The sequence below is a fragment of the Diabrotica virgifera genome, chromosome 4 (genome assembly GCF_917563875.1).
Source record: "Diabrotica virgifera virgifera chromosome 4, PGI_DIABVI_V3a".
NCBI lineage: Eukaryota > Metazoa > Arthropoda > Insecta > Coleoptera > Chrysomelidae > Diabrotica > Diabrotica virgifera.
In genome coordinates, this window is record NC_065446.1 from 95,758,561 (window position 1) to 95,780,777 (window position 22,217).

A 22,217-nucleotide genomic window follows, 5' to 3' on the forward strand; every position below is an offset into this window, starting at 1 on the left:
AAAGCAAGTAATCCCATTTAATAAAATTGAAAAAAGGGGTGAAATTTTGACCGTTAAAAATTGAAAAATGTGGTTAAGATTACTTACTCCGTGTCCTTGCAAAATAGCTACAATGCCAAACACTGGTTGGATTAAATGTTCAATCTACATTATACCAACCAGTGTTTGGCATTGTGGCTATTTTGCGGACACGGACAAGGACACGGAGTAAGTAATCTTAACCACATTTTTCAATTTTTAACGGTCAAAATTTCACCTCTTTTTTCAATTTTATTAAGTGGGATTACTTGCTTTTAGGTTCACTGATGATGGACTGATAAGTCCGAAAACGTTCATTCTGAACAATGAATGTAGTCCTTTTGGATTTTTAGAATTTTAATTCTTAATTAAATTTTATGAGTTTTACTTCACGTTAAGTTAACTTCTTCTTCTTTCTGATAATCCTTAGTGCCCTTCAGGGCGTCGGATACGTTAACAAATCGTCTGCCCGTTCGTCTTTTTGCCCGAGAATATAACTCCTCCGTTATTAAAACAAATAGAATGACAAATGAGGTGTCAAATAAGAGGTTATAATTCAAAAATGGCATTACAGGTGATAAATTTGACCTAGGAATTCCGGTTTTAGAGTTGAAACTGGAAATATTGTTTTAAAGTCGCCGAGATAGTACAAGCGGTATATTATTCGACGCGCCTTAGCAATACGAAAACAAATATTTATATACATCCGGTTTCATGCCTGTCTGTCTGTCAGCGAATATAACTCCTGGGTTGTTACTGTTGTTAGAACAGGTAGACTGACAAATGAGGCGTCGAGTGAGAGCGTATAAATCAAGGATGATATTAACGTTAGCAAAATGACTCAAAATTAGGTAGCGACTCAAAAGTTACATGTAGAGTTCAAATATCGACTTCCGGTTCTACTTTGGGTAACATTGTCTGAGTTTATTTCATAAAGCGTAGTTCTAGTTTAGATACATATATTCTTTATTTTCTTATTATTTTCTTCCACCTGTTTAAATTATTGCCCTAAAAATATATGTGGGTCGAATTTTTTGTCCCCGTTTGTACACGTCATTACATAGTTTAAAAACAAAAATGTGACGGATGTGACTTAGAGTAACCCACCATTTACCTGAAACCAAAAGCGATCATTCCCAATGAACCCTTTTTACTCAAAGTCCACTAATTTCCCTCGAAGATTTTCCTCCGGTAAAACCGGCAACAACGCAAGAAGCTACCTTCAGCTATCACACACCCCAGCCAGTAATGAATCCGGCATCAAGTTGGCGGGATACAGTTCTAGCGTTCGCGTTTTAAGTGGTGTCATAAAAAGTGTACAAAGTAGGCGTAGAACGATCGAGTAACGTGTGCCAGTTGAAAGGATGGAAACAATCGTGGCGTTCATGTAAGATTGCTTGATGTTTAGTTGCGCTTTTCATTCATAAAAAACGAGCGGGAGCTTGGATACAATTACAGCGCAAATTAGTGTAGTAGTTGCGCGTAAGGCGGGGAATCTTTGTTTTTGTTTTTCGATACTTCCGTTCTCTTGCTTTTTCATTGTGCATGCTTAAACCGTTTTGTTAATTAAAAGGGAAGAGCTTTGGATGAGAGTGAAGACACTCAACTTTGGTAAAGTTATTTCATTGAACACTTGTTTAAAAACTATTAGTTACTTATTGTTAATTTATTGTTGAAGCACAAAAAATACCTACTATTAAACTTAACACAAATTTTATAAAGCTATAACAGTAGCGGTGTCAACGTCAGGTATAGTTTTCAAGTAAAGTATCTTTTCCAAGGTTATGTGTCGTAGCACACGATCAGATTTTCTTCTTCTTAAGGTTCCATCTTCTATCGAAAATTGGATATCAACATGGCAATTCCTCTTTTGCTTACAGCAGCTCTAAATAGTTGGTTAGAGCTCAGACTAAATTACTCCCTTAGATTTCGTAACCAAAAGGTTCGTTTTCTTTCTACATCTCTTTTACCTTTTATATTGCCTTCCATAGTGTTGCCCAAATGCAAGACCAAGACGAGACTTACAGAGTCTTGGTCCTGGTCTTGCGACAGTACACCTGGTCTTGGTCTTGGTCTAGGTATTGCGCTCCAGGTCTTGGTCTTGGTCTTGGTCTTCAGCAAGAGTTTTGCAAGTCTCGCAGTTGCCCATTAGCCTACTACATATCTTAGAACAACGTAACAGAGTAGGTCAATTTTAAGCTTTAATATCACAGCCATAGTAAAGACCAACCAAATTAATAAATATCTAAACAACTGACACCGGATGGGGTTTGAACCTACGATCTAAGCGATCCGTGTCTATGTTCCAACTAACCAAAGTTTATTAGGAACTTACGTATTTTTCGAATATTTGCCATTAACAATGTGTGATTTGAAAAGCATTCAATTCAGTGACAGATGTGCACAATATGAAGGATCAGAGGGAAAAAGGATGAATGTCAATTTTTGGTCATTTTGAGATTTTTGTGCAATCTGTTAGCTTAGAAAGAGTACTATCAACCTGTGAATGGACAAGGGGAAATAAATATGATAATCGTCTTAAAATCACGTCACAAGATTGGACGCAAGGGAACAATGAATATGTAACTTTGTTTCTCATTTTACCGAAAATGCATGCAGATAGACATTCATCGTTCTTTCCCCTGGCCCTTCATATGTTAATGCCAGTTCTCATTTTGGTACCGAATACCAAACCGAGAATTATACACTTCTCCAAGAAATTAAGGCACCTCCTTAAAAATGGGTCATTTTTTATGTCTCGAATTTCCTAAACCTGTTGTGTGATTTAAGTGATTTTTTAATATTATATAGCCTTATTCGTTAACAATATCGCTGTAATAATATTGTTGCTAGAAGTAAAATTGTCGTTGTATAGGTACCGGATACCTTATCGGTACTAATGACTGTACCAATCAAACTGTGGTTTTTTCTCAAAGTTAGCATCATCCTGTGGAATATTCTAGCATTTATAAAATACTGAAATTAAAGCCCAACTACAGTCTGATATTTTTTTAACATTTTGTTTTTTCATTCGCTTATGTTGGATAACAGTAAAGTTAGGTATTTTAACAACTAGCCATGTTTTTCATCAATACAGGGTGTTTTTAAATAAGTATGGCAAATTTTAAGGGGCTAAACAAACGGGTCATGTTACCCATATGCGCGTCAATGGTGAATATTAAATTCTTAATTGTATGTCAAAAATACGTAATAGCTACCTCTTAAAACCCACCAAATTTCATTTGCATATCTCAACCGGTTTTAAAGCAATAAATAAATCGTCAGTTTGTAAGAAAAATTTAAACACCCCCTATTTCGGAAACGAAGCATTTAATTACCCCTTAAAGTTTGCCATACTTATTTAAAAACACCCTGTATTGATGAAAAACATGGCTAGTTAAAAAAGTACCTAACTTTTGATTATCCAACATAAGCGAATAAATCAAAAAACAAAATGTTAAGAAAATATGAGGCTATAGTTGGGTTTTAATTTCAATATTTATAAATGCTAGAATATTCCACAGGGTGATGCGAACTTTGAGAAAAAAATACAGTTTGATTGGTACACCCGGTATACAATGACAATTTACCTGTCTAGAAACAATATTATTACAGCGATATTTATACCAGTGGTGTCATGGCAAAATTAGCAGTGCGGGAACGCAGTGCCGGAACGCACTGCTAATTTTTGTTTACAAAACCTAAATTCTCTATTATTTTTTTGTTTTCTTAACCAGTGCGGGAACGGCGTTCCCACGCGTTCCCACACGATGACACCACTGATTTATACAGAATAAGGCTATATTATTATTAAACATTAAAATCAAATAAATAAAAAATCAAATTATCAACCACTTAAATCGAACAAGTTTAGGAAATTCGAGAAACCAAAAATGACCCGTTTTTAAGGTGGTACGTTAATTTCTTGGAGTAGCGTATATCAACCAAAGAGTAACAAAAGAACACTCGATTGATAAAACAAATGACCAATTTAATTTAACTACCTTCAGAAAAAACTGCTATAAATGACCTTTTGTTTTCCATGTATTTCACTGTAAATATTTCTTTGTTGAATGCCTCGTAGACAGTATATCGATACTAAATATTTGGGTATTTGGTTACACGGTATAGCCGGCACGTCATTATCTGTTATTAATCTGTCTCGTTATCGTAATTACTAATTACACTCAGCAGAAAAATATACATAAAAGTCTTATTATTTTATATATCGATATGATTTGTGGTGTTGTAACTTCCTAGAAAACTAATTAAGAAAAAAATGAACTACTTATTAGGTAGGTATATTTTTTATTATCAGCATAATATGACATATTTTAAAAAAGTTTCGATACATTAATTTATGAATAGAGGGCGGCTATTCTCAAAACCTGGACAATAAATTTCAGAGCGAAGAATGTATGTTTATTTATGGTATTGTTCGTAAGGCGCATAAGTCCAAATTTACAAATTTTTTTGCTTCTTATAGAGTACCTAAGAATATACCCGAACTAGTATACTTCATAAAACGACCCTCAGTTCTAATTGCAAGACGCAAGAGTTTTGCAGGCTTAGTCTTGTTCTTGCTCAAATCTTGCACGGTAAGTCTTGGTCTTGGTCTTGCTCAAATTAGACGGTCTTGGTCTTGCGAAAACGCAAGAACAAGACCAAGACCAAGACTGCAAGACCAAGACTGATTTTGGGCAACACTAGCCTTCCATAACAAACTCAGTAGACTATAATGAGGACCTCTTACTATATGACCGAAATATTTAAGCTTCCGCCTCTTAATTGTCTGTATTATTTCTTCCCTCTTATTAGTCCCATCAAGGACTTCAATATTGCTATTCTTGTCTACCCATGATATTCGTAACACCAACGCTCAGAAACTTCAATTTCTTAATCTCTAATTGCTTTAATGTTCAGGCCTCAGATCCGTAGAGCAAACAAGTAAAAACGTAGCAGCGCGACAACCTTATCCTTAGATTCATTCTTCGGTTTCTACTACATAATAAATGTTTCATTTTAACAAATTACCTACAGTCTGAAAAATGAAAGAATACCCATGAACGAACATATAAAACACACTGTGTAAGAAAATTGTCCGGTGCAAGTACATGTAACAATAATTATTACATGTATTTGCACTGGCCAATTTTTGGTGTGACACGGTGACAGGAAAATACAGCGTGTTTTATATGTTCGTTCATGGGTATTCTTTCATTTTTTCCTACTGTATGCTCTTGCTATTTCTTTACGGTTTTTAATTTCTTGTGTTTGTTCTGCATTTTGGCTAACCAATGTTCCTAGATATTTATATTTGTCTACCCTTTCTATTTGGATATTATTAATATGGAGTGCCTCGTTGTCTTTTGGATGTTTTGTAATAACCATGAATGTTGTTTTTTTTTTAAGTTTATTTTAATACCATCATATGGTACACTTTTCGTTTAGCAGTTCCAGTATGTTTGTCAGATTTTGTAGAGTTGAAGTAAATATGACCTTACACTCTCCTAAAGCTTCTTGGAAGACGGCTTCGCTATATATAGATATTAAACAGCAGTGGTGACAATAGACATCCCTGTCTTACACTTCGAATAATTTCTATTTCTTTCGACATTTGATCCTCACATATTCTTATTTTGAATTTCTGGTTCCAATCATTTAAATAATCTAGAATACTATTCTTAAAGTGTTTCTCTGTTTGCCCGATGTATTTTTGGATAATTCCTATAAGTTAAGTTAAACAAACTTGCCTTTATAATTTTTTTCTTTAGTTGCTTTTTTGCTTATTGGCTCTGAACCATCATTAAGGGAAATTATGTTCTGTATTGCACGTTTCCAAGTAGTGAACAAATAAGTATTTTCCAACTCTTACATTTTTCAGTAAGAAGAGATTTTTCCTTCCCAGTTTAATTTAACATATTCCCTTCATTACGAATCCTAGAAAGTTAAATTTCTCTCCTAGGTAAATGAATAACATCCTTTACATATTTTAATAATGTTTAGAAGATATAGCGAGCGATCCACAATTATTGGGATCAAAGCTAGCCGTGCAAAAAATTACGTATGTCTTGTTTTAATCTAAATTTATATCATTGGTATATCAATTAATTTTGGTTAACATTATAAAACATAAAAAATCAGTTCAAAACACAGAACTTTAATAAAAAATAAAAAGAAATAACAAAATTATAAGTAACAATCATAAATAAAATCAAACAAGATGCTGTATATGTCCACCACCAACATCTCTACATAACCTAACTTTTCTTGTTAAGTCGACGTACACTGCAAAGTTGACGTAAACTGGAAAGTATATCTGAATTAAGAATAGACATGTACTGTATAGCTATCTCTGTCTCTATCTCTGTCTCTGTTCAGAGCCACCTATGGTGACAATAATTTTGGATCACACGTTATGTCGCTCCTATCATTTGTGGCACGCTTTCCCTCGTTCTGCATTTCTTTCTGCTCTTCGCCGTTTGGGTTGTTTCTTGCCAAGATTTGCTTTTGTTTTGCAATTTCTCTGCTATGTCGCTGTCTCACTCTTTTATTGGTCTGCATCTTCTGTTTTTTCCTATTGGTTTAGCTTTCCACACTCTTTTGATGTAGGTACCTATGGTAATGATTAAGAGTTGTGGCTCAGACGGACGACTATTGTTATTGAATTTCGGTATTAAGGGGGAGGTATGGTTTGAAATCAACATTTCAATCACATTTTTGTGACTTTTTTCCAAATTATAGTAGAATTATTTTATTTTTAAATTAAATAAACATATTCAGTACATAAAAAATAATAATTTCGTTGTAAAACGAAATTAAAAGATGTCTTTTCAGTACAGTTAACAAAAATACAGTAGATATAATATTCAGTACCGTTTAAAAAAGAACTCAAAACTTTCAAGGCAAAATATTTAGAAATAAGGCTACGAGGGCCAATTTTTACGGACACCTCAAAAAAATTAATTTTGCGGAGGACATCAGAACTCGTCATTGAATGATACTTCAGACTCCAGGGAAATAAACCATGTTCGGGACACTCAAATATCCAGGTAGCTGACTACTTTTTTTAGTTATTGTAGACCTATAGGAAGAAAACCAACCTATTTCCTGCCTAGAGTTCGCGTCCGTTTTTTACTTATTAACAATTTAGTGCAAAAAACGTGATTTTTTCGTTTTTGTGAACCCCATTAAAAAGCTAAATAGTTGACATAAAATTACAAAATTTAATTTTTTAGAACATTGAAAAACCTTCAGAGTGCCTATTTTTGAAAGTTAATTTGTTGTAACGCAAACTGCAAAATAAGTGAAAATCGTTATTTGTTAACTTTTACTAAATCTACCTTAGAACTTAGTGTGTCACCCAAAGTTGGGTATTGGGGTACTTAACAAACCCTCAAAATTTGAGACCGATCCATTAATTGGTTTAAAAGTTCTATTTGTGTATCTCAGACACCTTTATTTTGTAATAACATAAGACAGAAAATAATGAAGATATGGCAATTCTGCGTACGCCAAATGAAAGTAAAAAAGTGATACTATCAAAATGTACTAAAAAAAGATAAAAAATTATCTAATATAGTCAAATATCCTAATGCCAAATTTTTGAAATTTTGTAGTTTATAAACATTTAGAATAACTTTAAAAATATTGTCCGTAGAAAATATCATTTTACATATGTATTCGAAAAGCTGGTATTTTACACGAATTTTTAAAAATGTAGTTCAATTGTTGACTATTAGTCGTGATAAGTGAAGGGGGAGCTGGGAGCCGACAAATGCACGAGTTCAAAAACTAAAACTACTATCATTTTCTATGTCTCGGCATCTTTTGAATAGATTTTGATCTTTCTTTTTTTAATTTGTATATAATTTTTCTGTACATTACAAATATGCAATTTGTCTAGACATTGATTAATTAATAAACAGTCTAATTTGTTTAAACAATTTTTGAAAAAATAATTTTTTCTCAATAATCCATGTTTTTAATCATACTATCATTATTAATCATAGAAAAAGTTAAGGTATCTTTTAATAAATAAATTATCTTCAATAAATAATTACCTAATAACAATAATTTATTTATTAAAGTGTACTTTAACCTTTTCTATGATCATTAATGATACTATGATTAAAAAAATAGAATTTTGGAAAAAAATATTTTTTAAAGAATCGTTTAAACAAATTAGTCTGTTTACTAAGTTTTCTGCCTATAGGTAGGTATACAATAACTATAAAAAAAGTCAGTAAAAAAACAAAAAATTTAAAAAGATTTTATTAGCTTATGAGACGATTTTTGTATTTTAGGTATCACACAAGTCAAAATACCGAATTTTTTTTAACAAAAAATAAGCATAAACTATAAAATATCTCAACAGCGTTACCTCATGAAATGTCTAAAGAAAATCTTTACAAAATTTCAGAAGAATCGGTTAAGAAGTTTTAAAGTTACAATGTCCACCGCCTTTAAAAATAGAAGTTTTGAGAAAAACGCGTTTAAAGTTTTGACAATTTATAATTCTCAATATGTATCTTTTTTGCCTGTCAAACCGCAAAGTGATGCACACCGGAATATATTTTTGAATCGCGGAGGAATTTACAAAAGAGAAGGGGAATAGCTGTTGAACGTTTCTCACTACGATCAAACGCGCTGGCGCAAAGCTGCTGCAAAACTAGTCGAAGGTAGGGATATTCAACATGCTGTATTTCTCGTAATTTTGCTCGGATAAATCTGAAATTTTCAGAGAGTATTTTTAAAGTTATGTACTTTCATGTAGGTACAATAAAAAAAATTCGAAATAAAGAAATTCAAACCATACGCGCATACGCCGGCGCCGCTCTTAAATGATTTCCGGAAGCATCTGTCAGATTTTTAACAAACATCAACATGATACATAAAAAATATCATTATGTATTTGGAAAAAAAAGTGTGAAGTTCTCTGGCAAAACATTTAAATTCGTCAGTATTCTCTAATTAGCATTTTCTCGACGGAACTATAATATAACAACCAAGTTGAAAATTAAACTTGACATGAAACATGACAATCGTAGCCTAAACTCGATTATAAAACCATTAAAACATCTAATTTAGAATTATGAAGAAGTTATAAGTTCCCGTCACTTTTTCCTTTTGATTTCTTGTTACCAAAAAATAATATTTCTTTTGTTTTTTGCCTTTTCGTTCCAGGTTTATGTCGGAATAAACCGGCACACGTCCGGTGTTGAATATTTTATAATAGAATTTGGGGAATACGCTTTTTGCACCGGTTTATGGTAGATATTATCTTTGTAGTAGTTGTTTCTTCTTTTATTTTCAACTTCTTTTATGTCTTGTGAGCATTAGTTCCAATTGTGTGGAGTAATAAAAAGTATCTGGGTTATTGGAATTTTTATGTGTTTACGGAAAATCTTTATGATTGGTAGTTAATTGCTGAATTGTTTTCTTCGAGTTTCACCTCAATAAATGTTTACGTATTCACAAGGTATTACATTAATATAATCTTTTATCTTTTCTGGCCATTGTTAGGTTTCGTTTTAGATTAAATTGATCTCAATGTGTTTATTGTTTTGAATGTAGAATTATATTATGCGGGCTTACAACCAAGAGGCACTAATTCAGAATTTTTACTTTTGAGATAAATAGATTTGAAAGTTTGAATACTAATGATAATTAATTCAAACAGACATAATAAGTTATTTGAAATATTAAATACTTGAAGATTATTCTAAGAGTATTTCAAATAGCTTATTATGTCTGTACGAATTATTATTAGTATTCAAACTTTCAAATCCATTTATCTCAAAAGTTAAAATTCTGAGTTAGTGCCTTTTGGTTGTTAGCCCACGATTAATAATAGGTACATTATTTATTACAATGTAGATAATATTGATTTGAATATACTGTGTGATAAACTTGTGTTTCTTAGTGTTTCAAAATTCATGGCATATTTAAACAGAGATAATTACATATCAATAGAACAAGACATACTCAGCTACATTGAAGAAAAACGTTTAATTTGGTATGGACATGCGAGAAGAGCAGATCGTACAAGATGGATATCCAAGATTAGGGATTGGAGCCCAATAGGAAAGAGAAGTGTGTCTCAAAAGGAAAGTCTTTGATCAGTGTGTGTTGCCAGTACTTATATGGTGCAGAAAATTTAACAATAACAAATAAAGTAAGAAATAAAATTGATCTAACAATAAAACACTGAAAACGTTTGTTTTCTCTACTTCCACAAAATTTATTACAACTATGTGACTACAGCTGTTTCGGCAGAGTGCCTTTCTCAAGTGATTTCTTTCTGCCGAAACAGCTGTAGTCACATAGTTGTAATACATTTTGTGGAAGTATACAAAACAAACGTTTTTAGTGTTTTATTGTTAGATAAAATGAACTTCTATCAAGTAACGGTCGAATCCATCAATAATAAAATTGATGTTACCCAACGAGCCATGTAACGCTCAATGTAAGGCATTTCTCTTAGGGATCGAATTACGGACAAGTAAATAAGACGAAGAACAGAAGTGACATATGCCATTGAAAGAATTATGACCCTAAAGTGGAACTGGACTGGACACATAGCTAGAATGTCGGATAACAGATGGACACAGCGAATAATACACTGGAGACCAAGACAAGAATCACATCGAAGTAGAGGTCGTCCGCCAACAAGATGGTCTGATGACATAAAATGGACCTGGTGACCTGGAAGCGTATTTACGTTTCCGTGTTCATTTCAAGACAGGGTAGTTTTGAAATAGGCACGGGAACGGTGGAGCTTATATGCTTCCAAACACGTGTGCATTTCAAGACGTTTAATTTTGAAATGCGCACTGGTTTTAAAAAAAACTTCGTGCGTAAAATTATCACAACTACGTGTGTGTTAAATTGTAACGTTATTTTATTTTATTTGAACTGTTTATCACAAACGGCTCCTATCTGCAGAATAACAAATATCATTCGTTGGATCTCTCGAAACAAAACAATTTTGTTAACAAAGTTTCCTTCAATTTTTCTTCATAAATTTTCAAAAAACTTAAAGTAGTACCAAAATATCCTGTATTAAAGTAAACGATTATGATACGTATACATTTTTTAGTAATGTACAATATAACTTTAGTATTCTATTAAAAACATATTTTAGTTTCAGCTGAAAAAATATTGTTCAGCTGTTTGAAAAGCAGCAGTATAATTTTATTATGCTGTAATTGACTTGTATATAAAATTACAGCTATTATACAGGGTGTCCCGAAAATAATGGTCATAAATTATACCACAGATTCTGGGGTCAAAAATATGTTGATTGAACCTCACTTACCTATATACAATAGTGCACACAAAAAAAGTTACAGCCCTTTGAAGTTACAAAATGAAAATCGATTTTTGATTGAATGATTGATGAAAATCGATTGAAAATGGACATGTGGCATTATTATAGCAGCAACATCTTAAAAAAAAATTAAAGTGAAATTTGTGCACCCCATAAAAATTTTAAGGGGGTTTTGTTCCTTTAAACCCTCCCAAACTTTTGTGTACGTTCCAATTAAATTAATATTGTGACACCATTAGTTAAACAAAATGTTTTTAAAACTTTTTTGCCTCTTAGTACTTTTTTGATAAGTCAGTGTTTATCGACCTATTTTGAATATTTGTCGAATCCACCACATATTTGTATATGGTTAAATACGATTATAGAGACCTGTTAATAATCTGAAAATGTATTTATAATTTACATTTTTAGGTATATTTTGAAAAAGAAGCCATATCTCGATAAAAGGTGATTTCTCAAAAAAAGACTAAGAGTCAAAAAAGTTTTAAAAACACCGTGTTTAACTAATGGTACCACAATAATAGTGTAATTGGAACGTACACAAACATTTGGGGGGTTTAAAGGAACAAAACCGCCATAAAATTTTTATGTAAATATATTAAAAAAGAAGCCGCATCTCGATAAAAACTGGCTTATTGAAAAAATACTAAGAGTCAAAAAAGTTTTAAAAACGTTGTGTTTAACTAATGATACCACAATAATGAATTAATTGGAACGTATACAAAAGTATGGGGGGGTTTAAGGGAACCAAACCCCCATAAAATTTTTATGGGGTGGACAAACTTCACTATAATTTTGTTTTAAGATGTTACTGCCATAAGAATGATACATGTCAATTTTCAATAAAAAATATCTAATAGTTTTCGATATATTGAAAAAAATCGATTTTCATTTTGTAACTTCAAAGGGCTGTAACTTTTTTTATGAGCACATTTGTACTAAGGTAAGTTAGGTACAATCGAACTATTTTTGACCGTAGAATGTGTGGTATAATTTATGACCAATCTTTTCGGGACACCCTGTATAAGTAATGCACGAATGCTAACTTAGTAGCCGCGAATATAAAAGTTACGCACTTGTTAGTTTGATCACATTATGATCCACTTGTATTAATACCATTTCATCAGGCCAATCCAGCTACTAAGTAAACTCTTTGCATTATTGGAGTAACCAAAACACAAATAATAGGATCTTCCTTAACAAACAATCTAATAGATACTTATATTTGCCTTACAATTGAAGTTTCTAGTAGCTCCTTTTATTCTGTTTTTTGACTTGTTCTTTTCTGTTAGCTGACAAACATATATCTTGCGAAATTCAAATCGTATAGGTAGGATAGCGCCTCTTCATTATCCAATTTATTTTGGTTTCTGCAGAAAATTTGTTAATAATATAAGCACAAAATGTCATCGTAGTTACCGGTATAAGAAAACGAACACTGAACTTTGCATTTATGGTTACTGTTTTCTTGAAATGAGTTTTATTCAAACAACATAATTTCAAAATCTTACGAGATATATTAGTAAAACCACTTTTAAACTGCTACATCACGTTTAAATTAATTTAAATACACAACACAACCCTCAAAGCCAAGTTAATAAACAGCAACTTGCAACGAATAGACCTAGTTCTACGCACTTGTTTGTAGCATTCCATCGACACATGTTTTGGTACAAACCCGTGCACATTTCGGAGGTTGGCTCTTTCAAATCAACGCCTTTTTGGAATTAAATATGTATTACCGTTTCGGTGTTTATTTCAAAACCGCACTGTCTTGAAATGAACACGTAAACGGAAATACGCGACCTGGAACTGCATTGCTGACCAGAGCTAACGTAGATCTGGTCTAGCTCAGCTGGAACTCTTGTTACCCAAAACTTTTCACTAACACTTTACATTTGTTTGATCTAAAGTACTATTTCACAAAGTTTTATGATACGTAGATAAAATTCCAAAGTTTTTGTTTTATTTTTACAAAAGGTAACTGCTTGATTGATTGTTAATGAAACATTCCAACAGTGGAATGATGTAAACACTGTTCACTTGAACATAGCAAAATTTTGTTTAAACAATTGAGTTTTTTATTTTATTAAAAAGTTGGGAAACTCGCTCCTCGAACTTGCATTAATTTCTTCTTAAAAACAAACATAACAGAACTATTTCTTCAAATACACAGGAACTAGACACCAAAACATACTATCATGGTATTCACTGTAACCAACATTGTTTTCTCACTAAGAAAACAGACTAAAAAGATTGGAGTTCACTCCATCTGATAACTCAACTTGTCTCGCAGACAAAACTAAAAGATTGTCTCGCGGACCAAACCAAACCGTCCGCGCCTCAAATCAACTCTGTCGTAGATATATCTTGACTGACTTCCCTCGTCCTAATTCAAGTTAAGATTCTCCTCTCAAACACAGAAATTACACTCCCATTATGACAATCAGCAGATAGTTATCCAATTAAAAGAAACCAAATATTTCTTCTACCAATAAAATAACCAGGGTATGTTACTAAGTCACATCCCACTAAAATCGTAAATCTTTTTTTGACGAATCAAAATCATATAGCTATGTAGATCAGCTATGACTTTCGTGTTTCCCACATAATTGCGATCGTGTACACATTACCAGCTGCGATAATCTGATCTTATTGAGAACTTATTATCAACAAAAGCTCAGACTCCAGTCTCGAAAAATCATTAAATCAGTGGGAAAAAGAATTACGCAATACTCATACGTCTAATTTATTCGTCCCACTGGGTCGGACCTGATATATTTATACGACGAGAAAAACATATTTATTGGGACCTTTAGAAGATCCGGACTCAATTATGATGATGATGATGAGGAAAGAGAAGAAAAGGTAGACCCCGAAGATCATGGAGGGAATAAAGTGGACGAGGCCATGGAAAGACGAGACCTTAAAGATGCAGAATGGCAGAACAAAAAGGACTGGAGACGTTGGCTGAAAGAAGGAAGGCGGGACAGCTGTAAAAATCCTTCTATAGATAGATAGAATAGAGAACTTGCATAAAATTTTTAATTCGAAAAATATGCTGTAAATCACAACCGAACATAATTTAAAATATATATCAAAGAAAAAAAAGTTGTTTTTGTCTTTCGTTTGGCCCCTAAAAACGATTAAAATCGAAAGAAAATTAAAATTATAGCGGCCAGCCCAAAACGCGCCCTCATTGGTCGTGACGTCATATCATTGTAATTTTTAAACTCAACGCCATCATCATCATTCTGTTTGCCTTATCCCTATGCGGGGTCGGCTTCCCTAATTGCATTTCTCCACACAATTCAATCTTGGGTCATATCAATGTTAATCCCCTTTACCAACATGTCCTGCCTTATCGTCTCCCCCCAGGTCTTCTTTGGTCTTCCTCTCCTACTCCTTCCACGAATCTGCACTTCAGCTATTCTTCGTATTGGGTGATTACCGTCTCGATGTTGAACATGACCAAACCATCTTAACCTATGCTCTCTCATTTTGGCATCAATTGGTGGCACACCTAGACTTCCCCTAATATACTCATTTCTAATTTTATCCTTCTTTGTCACTCCACTTATCCATCTAAGCATTCTCATTTCCTCCACATGCATTCGTTGTTCCTCTTTCTTTTTCACTGCCCAACATTCAGTTCCCTATATCATAGCCGGTCTTATGGCTGTTTTATAGAATTTTCTCTTCAGCTTCATTGGAATTTTTCTGTCACACAACACACCACTCGTTTCTTTCCATTTCATCCATCCAGCCCTAATTCTACTGCATGCATCTCCATCTATTTCTCCATTACTCTGTAATACCGATCCTAGGTACTTAACACTATTGCTTTTCACAATCATTTCACCATCCAAAGATACCATTTTATTTGTAGTAATTCCATCTTTAAATGAACATTCCAAATTACGCTGTTTTTGTCCAACTAAGTTTTAAACCTATTTTCTCCAGAGATTGTCTCCACTGTTCCAGTTTTTGTTCTAAGTCTTTTTAACTATTTCCTATTAACACTACATCATGAGCATACATTAGGCACCATGGAATGCTACTCTGTAGTTGCGCTATTATCTGGTCCAAAACGAATGAGAATAAATAAGGACTAAGCACTGAGCCTTGGTGCAATCCTACTTTTACCTGAAATTTATCAGTCTCTCCCACACCTGTCCTAACACTAGTCGTTACTCCCTCATAGATATCTCTCACAACCTTTACATATTCGCCAGGGACTCCTTTCTTATTGAGTGCCCACCACAGAATCTTTTGAGGAACTCTATCATATGCTTTCTCAAGATCAATGAGACCAATCAACCATTTGAGCGTTGGTCTCTTTATTCCTGTATTTTTATATCAGTTGCCTTACAATGAAAATTGCATCTGTTGTTGATATGCCCTGCATAAAGCCAAATTGATTATCGGATATTTCGGTTTCTTCACGTATCCGTCTATCAGTTACTCTCTCCCATATTTTCATGGTGTGGCTAAGTAGTTTTATAGCCCTGTAGTTTGTACTTTGTTGTATGTCTCCCTTGTTTTTGTAGACAGGTACTAATATACTGCTTCTCCATTCGTCTGGCATTTGTCCAACTTCCATAATTCTATTAAATAGACCTGCTAGCCAATTTATTCCTGTCTCTCCCAATGCTCTCCATAATTCCCCAGGAATATCATCTGGTCCGACTGCTTTTCCCTTCTTTATTTTTTGAAGCGCTTGAGCCACTTCCTCGATTGTTATTCTGGTAACCATTGCTGTTACTGTCTCCGTTAACTCCACAGGTTGTCTGTCAAATTCTTAATTTAATAAACTGTCAAAATACTTTCTCCATCTCTTATTGACATCCTTTTCGTGAATTAGTATTTTATTATTTTCATCTCGGATACATCTAATCTGATTAAAATCTCTGGCTTTCTTTGCTCTCTGTTTGGCTATTTTATATATCTTTGCTTCGCCTTCCCTGGTATCAAGTTGATCGGTTTGAATACGCTTCTGCTTTAGCTTTTGCTACTGCTACTTTCGCTTTCTTTTTGGCGACCATATAGTTTTGAAGATCTATGTCCGATCTGGTTTCTTGCCACTTTTTATATAATTTTCCCTTCTCTTTTATTTTTCCTTGTACTTCATTTGACCACCACCAAGTCTCTTTATCCTCAAACTTCTTTCCTGACGTTTTCCCAAGTATTTCAATAGCTGTCTTTCTAATAATGTTGGCCATTTTTCTCCAAATTGTGTTAGGGCTTCCTTTCATGTTCCAACATATTTGTTCTACTATTCTTTCCCTGAATAGACCTTCTTTCTCATCTTTTAGCATCCACCACTTAATTTTTTGTGGTCCTCTCCGATATTTTTGTTTAGTTTCGCTTTTTACTTCGATGTCCAGAACAAGCAGCTTATGTTGTTGGCTTACTGTCTCACTAACTATTACCTTGCAGTCCTTGCATTCACGTATGTCTTCTTTCCTTATCATGAAGTAGTCTCAACGCCATACATTCATTACTATTACTATTACTATTACGTTTTATTTTCATTTAGTGGTTGTAATCATTTTATGGTGTATTTCAGTTTTATAAATCTTTAGATAGTTGTGAACTATATATTTCATAATATTTGAGTATTTTGGTTAAGACAATTTTTTTTATATGACCGAAGACGGTTTTTCTAAAGGGCAGTCTGATAACTTACCCATTTTAAATTAATTTTATTCTGGCCAGGTGGTCACATATTTTCAAAAAGATGAAAATTTTTCACAGACTTGATGTTATATATTAAATTATTATTTTTATCTTTTATATCAATATACATACATTGTGTATTCAAAAGTTCTATGTTCTTTTTGTTCAAAATACACTTGATTTATTAAAAAATCTATTAAGCAGACAACATTACATTAAAACAGATACTTACATTAGAATTAGCTTCGAAAGGTCGGTGAGATATGCGCATTTTATCAATGAAATTCGATATTTTTAAGACATTCCAGAAGCCGCTACAGATAAAATGTTTTAACAACCCATTAATCATTCAGAATTAGTCGACGGATATTAGTACAGTTAAAATAATTAAGACGATAAATGAATGATAATGATCTAATGAGTGAAATTTAAAGTTTTTTCTACTTTAATGACAAAAAAAGCAAGCTCATTAACAGAACCCAATTAAAAATTATTTTGCACATCATATGTGAAACATTATTTGGTTAAAAAATCTCATTTTTGTTGGCAAAAAAATATATTAATTTGTCTGGACTAAATTACAGTTCTGTTTATCTTAAAAGAGGTATGTTACTATCAACATTCACACAGAGTTGCCAAACTGAATTTTGTTATTTTGAGTGTAAATTTTCCCAGCGATCTCCGAGGGTACAATAACCACTTTATTAAACTCCGTTTCTTATCGACTGGTAATCTAATAAATATTTTATTGGGGGTTTTAATGAATTTATTTTAACAGAATGGTATTAAACAACACTTTCATAGTATTAACTTTTATTTTCCATAATAAAAAACAAACAAAATTCAATACTATCTCTTCAAAAACTGTGTTGGACTCCAAAGTAAACAAAATTGTATGTAATTTTAAATGAGACGTTAGAAATGTCATACAAAATATAATCATATGACGTCACAAGGGTTCGCGCGCTTTTTAGATCGTTTGAAATGATTTAAATACGTAGAAGATTTTAAATTTGTACTTCTGAGTAATTATTGGGTTTTGAGGTGTGAAATTTTGGAAATCTTATTTTTAAACGAAACTGAACACTCTTATGTAATCAAATAAAAATTTGCAAGTTCCCTATTACATAATTTGATATAAATGTATATGTTACAGTTCAAGTTGATTATCCAGTTGGAGTTGACTCCAACTAGTTGGAGTCGACTCTAACGGCTGGTTTCAGTAAAAGTTGATTATAAATATAAAATGAAGATTTATATTCAACATTTACTAGTAAAAGTAGACTCCAACTAGGAAAAGTATACTCTTCCCAATGCCATTTAGTAAAAGTTGATTCTGATTCACACAAACAGCCGATTCTAAAAATTAAATTAATGTTACTGAATATGTTCAAATTAGTCTAGGCTGTATCGTCGTCCCCGTTAGTGAAATTACTCCGATTCGAATTTTTTGCACAAACTTACTCAAAAAGAGGTCCTTATAACAAATCTACTGGGTGCCAGGCAGTACCTTGATCAATAAATTGTTTAAACAATTTTTTTAGACAAATTCACAAAAATAATTTTTTCACTTCGAACAATTTTTTTTAGATCATTTGAGTTATTCTGAGCAAAAAAAGGTATTTTGTGATTTTTCTCTAAAATTGATTGTTGTCGAGTTATACGCGATTTAAAATTTGAAAAATGCAAAAATAGCCATTTTCAAGGCTTAATAACTCGGTTAAAATCCATTATTATGAAAGTCAGAAAGTGACCAAATCAAAGTTTATAGCCCCCTGTACAAGATCCAGCAGAAATTTTTGTCACTATTTTATTACTAAGCTTTATCTTTAATTATTAACAATGAGCGCTAAGTGCGTATTAGGCGGCCGTCAATGGTGAGTGCTCAAGAGATGCACCATTTGGGCCGTCCAATGGTGAATCTCACTCGCACTCACATTGACGGCCGCCTCAATACGAGCTTAGCGCTCATTGTTGATAATTAGAAATAATATCTAATTAATGAAATAATGACAAAAATTTCTTCAGGATCTTATAGAGGTAGCTTTAATCTTTGATTTTTTTTAGTTTCTGACTTTCATAATATACAGTGAGCACGTAAAGGTTGGAATAAATTCATTTTCTCGAGAATGGACGATTTTAGAAAGAAATCCCGAAACAGGTCAATTTTTATTTTTAAATTACGACTTCTTGGCATATATACCATAGTAGTGACGTCACCCATCTGGGCGTGATGACGTCATCGATGATTTTTTTAAATAGGAATAGGGGTCTTGTGATAGCTCATTTGAAAGGTAATTCAATTCTATATTCAATAATATAACTAATAACATAATTTTTTATACAGGGTGCCCAAATTTTTTTGATTAAATTTACTGACAAAAAGACGAATGCAAGTAATTTATTTAATTCAAAATACATTTTACTGCTCTCATAAAACAGAATAAAATGTTTATTTGAAAAATAATCATTGCTTTACGCTTAAATTAAATGTTCAAACTGTCAAGAGGAAGGTGGGTGGCTGCTTTAATACTGAATTGAAGCAAAAAACAATATTTTTATTTGTCAAATACACATTATTTCCTGTTTTCTGATAGGAGTAAAATGTATTATGAGTTAAATAAATTACACATTCTTCTTTTTGTCAAAAAATTTAATTAAAAAAAAATATTTTTTGGACACCCTGTATAAATAATAATGTTAATGTTTATATTACTGAATAGAAAATTGAATTACCTTTCAAATGAGCTATCACATGACCCCTATTCTCATTTAAAAAAACGTAGATGACGTCATCATTCTAGAAATTAAATGTTACTGGAAATAATTATGTTCAAATTGTGATACTTATATTCTAGGCTGTATCGTCGCCTCCGATAGGTAAATTATTCCAGTTCGATTTTTTTGCACAAACTTACTCAAAAAGAGGTCCTTATAACGAATCCACAGGGTGTCAGATGGTACTGTGGTCGAAAAATTGTTTAAACAACTTTTTTAAACAAACTCACAAAAAAAATTCATTTAGAACAATTTTCTTTACATCATTTGGGTCATTCGGAGCAAGGTCAAAAGAGGTCTATTGTGATTTTTCTGTAAAATTTATTGTTCATACTTGTTTATTGTTATATTTATTTCAAAATACGAAAATGACCATTTTCAAGGCTTAATAACTCAGTTAAAAATTATATTAGTCACCGAAAGTGACGAGAAAGTCACCGAAAGTCACGAGAAAGTCCGAAAGTCACCAAATAAAATTTTAACGACCCCCCTACAAGATACTGAAGAAATTTTTGTTATTATTTTATTACTAAGCGGTTATTTTTAATTATTAACAATGAGCACTAGGAACGTATTGACGCAGCTATCAATGTGAGTGCGAGTGAAATGCACCATTGCACCATTTTGACATTTGAAAATTCAAACTTCTGTCAAACCACAAAAACACTTTTTTTGTAATTTATTGCTCACATGTCAATGACAAGGCGAAAGTTCTTCTTCTTGTGGTGCTTTCTCCTTTAGTGGAGGTTAGCGACTACACTGGCAAATCTGTCTCTGTCCAATGCGGCTCTAAACAAAGATGTTGAATCAAGGCCGGTCCAGTCTCTGATATTTCTAAGCCATGAAATCTGGCGCCTACCGGGACCCCGTTTTCTTACAATCTTACCCTGGATGATCAGTTGCGTGAGGCGGTACTTTTCGTTTCTCATTATGTGTCCCAGGTAGCTAACTTTTCTGACTTTAATGATTTTTAGCAGTTCCCTACCTGTACCTATTCTCCTCAGAACATATTCGTTGGTGGTGTTGGTTGTCCAAGGTATTTTCAAGTCACTTCTATAAAGCCAGAGTTCAAAGGCGTCCAACTTGTTCATCAGTATTGTGTTGTGTCCAGGCCTCCGTTCCATACAAAAGTATTGACCACACATAGTAATGCAGAAAACGACATCTAAGGCTGATATTAATGCTACTGTTACAAAATAAGCTTTTCATTTTGATAAACCCCTGTCGGGCTACCTGTATTTTCGCTCTAGACTTCTTGTTTATAATCAAGTTTATTGTTGAACCAGCAACCAAGATATTTGTACTGGCTTACGTATTCAAGCTGTTGGTGTTTCACATATTTATTGAAAGAGGTAAATTTTTGTTCCTTGATATTTTTATAACTTTGGTTTTCGCAGAACTGATCTTCATCCCCATTTTTTCACAACTCTCAGTATCCCTATCCAACAGTATCTGCAGACTATAGTCCGAATCAGTCATTAATACTGTGTCATCTGCATAGCGGATGTTATTTACTCTCTGACCGTTTATCCTGATTCCTTCTGAAGAGTGCGATAAAGAGTTCGCAAATATTACCTAAGAGTAGACGTTAAAAGTATGGGTGATAGCACACAGCCCTGTCTAACACCTCGTTGTATTTCAATTGGCCTTAACGTATTACCATTGGTCTTTACGATTGCTGCCTGATTCCAATAAATAGCCTCTATAATTTTAGAATCTCTTTTGTCGACTCCGATGTTGTTCAATCTTTCTATCAAGGTCTTGTGCGTCACCCTATCGAACGCTTTTTCAAAATCTATGAAACAGATAAAAAGGTCTGCTTGCTTATCTTTGTGCCAGAGTTTGAAGACAGAATATTGCTTCTCGTGTCCCCATACCTTTCCTGAAGCCAAATTGTTCTTGACCGGTGACCTCATCATATTTTTTATAATACAGTAGAATCTCGGTTATCCGCCATAAACAGGCCGATAGAAGGGCGAATAAGCAAAAATGGCGGATGATAGGGAGCGTTAAATGAAACACAAGTTGAGCCCTTGATGATTTCCAGTCTCCGATAGGAGTGGCACAAGAATAAGAAGAAGAGAATCAGTTTAATTTTGACTGACATTGGACAATAGATAGAATGATTTAGGATGAACGAAAAAAACTAGCGATTTTCATCTGCCTTGCTGATGTATCTCGTTTTTATATTACTTAAATGGAGCGGCGGATAAAACGGAACGGCGGATAAATGAAGGGCGGATAACCGAGACTCTACTGTATATTCTGTTCTGTATGATACGCAAGAAAAGCTTTAGAATGTTATTTAATAGACTTGTAAGGCGGAAGTCCTGGCATAATCTGGCATTCTTCTTTTTAGGTAGTGGTATGAAGACTGATTCAAGCCATATTTTAGGGATAGTCCCTGTAT

General features: G+C 33.1%; 1 protein-coding gene across 3 annotated transcripts in view; it reads left to right on the top strand.

Moving 5' to 3' along the window:
- Positions 1–1,267: 1,267 nt before the first annotated feature.
- LOC114329807 (transmembrane ascorbate-dependent reductase CYB561) overlaps positions 1,268–22,217 on the top strand; it is a 561,950-nt gene continuing 541,000 nt past the window's right edge. For all 3 annotated transcript variants that reach the window (XM_028279039.2, XM_028279038.2, XM_028279037.2), the window contains exon 1: positions 1,268–1,405. The gene's annotated coding sequence lies outside the window, so the exon portion shown is untranslated. The remainder of the gene's footprint in view (positions 1,406–22,217) is intronic.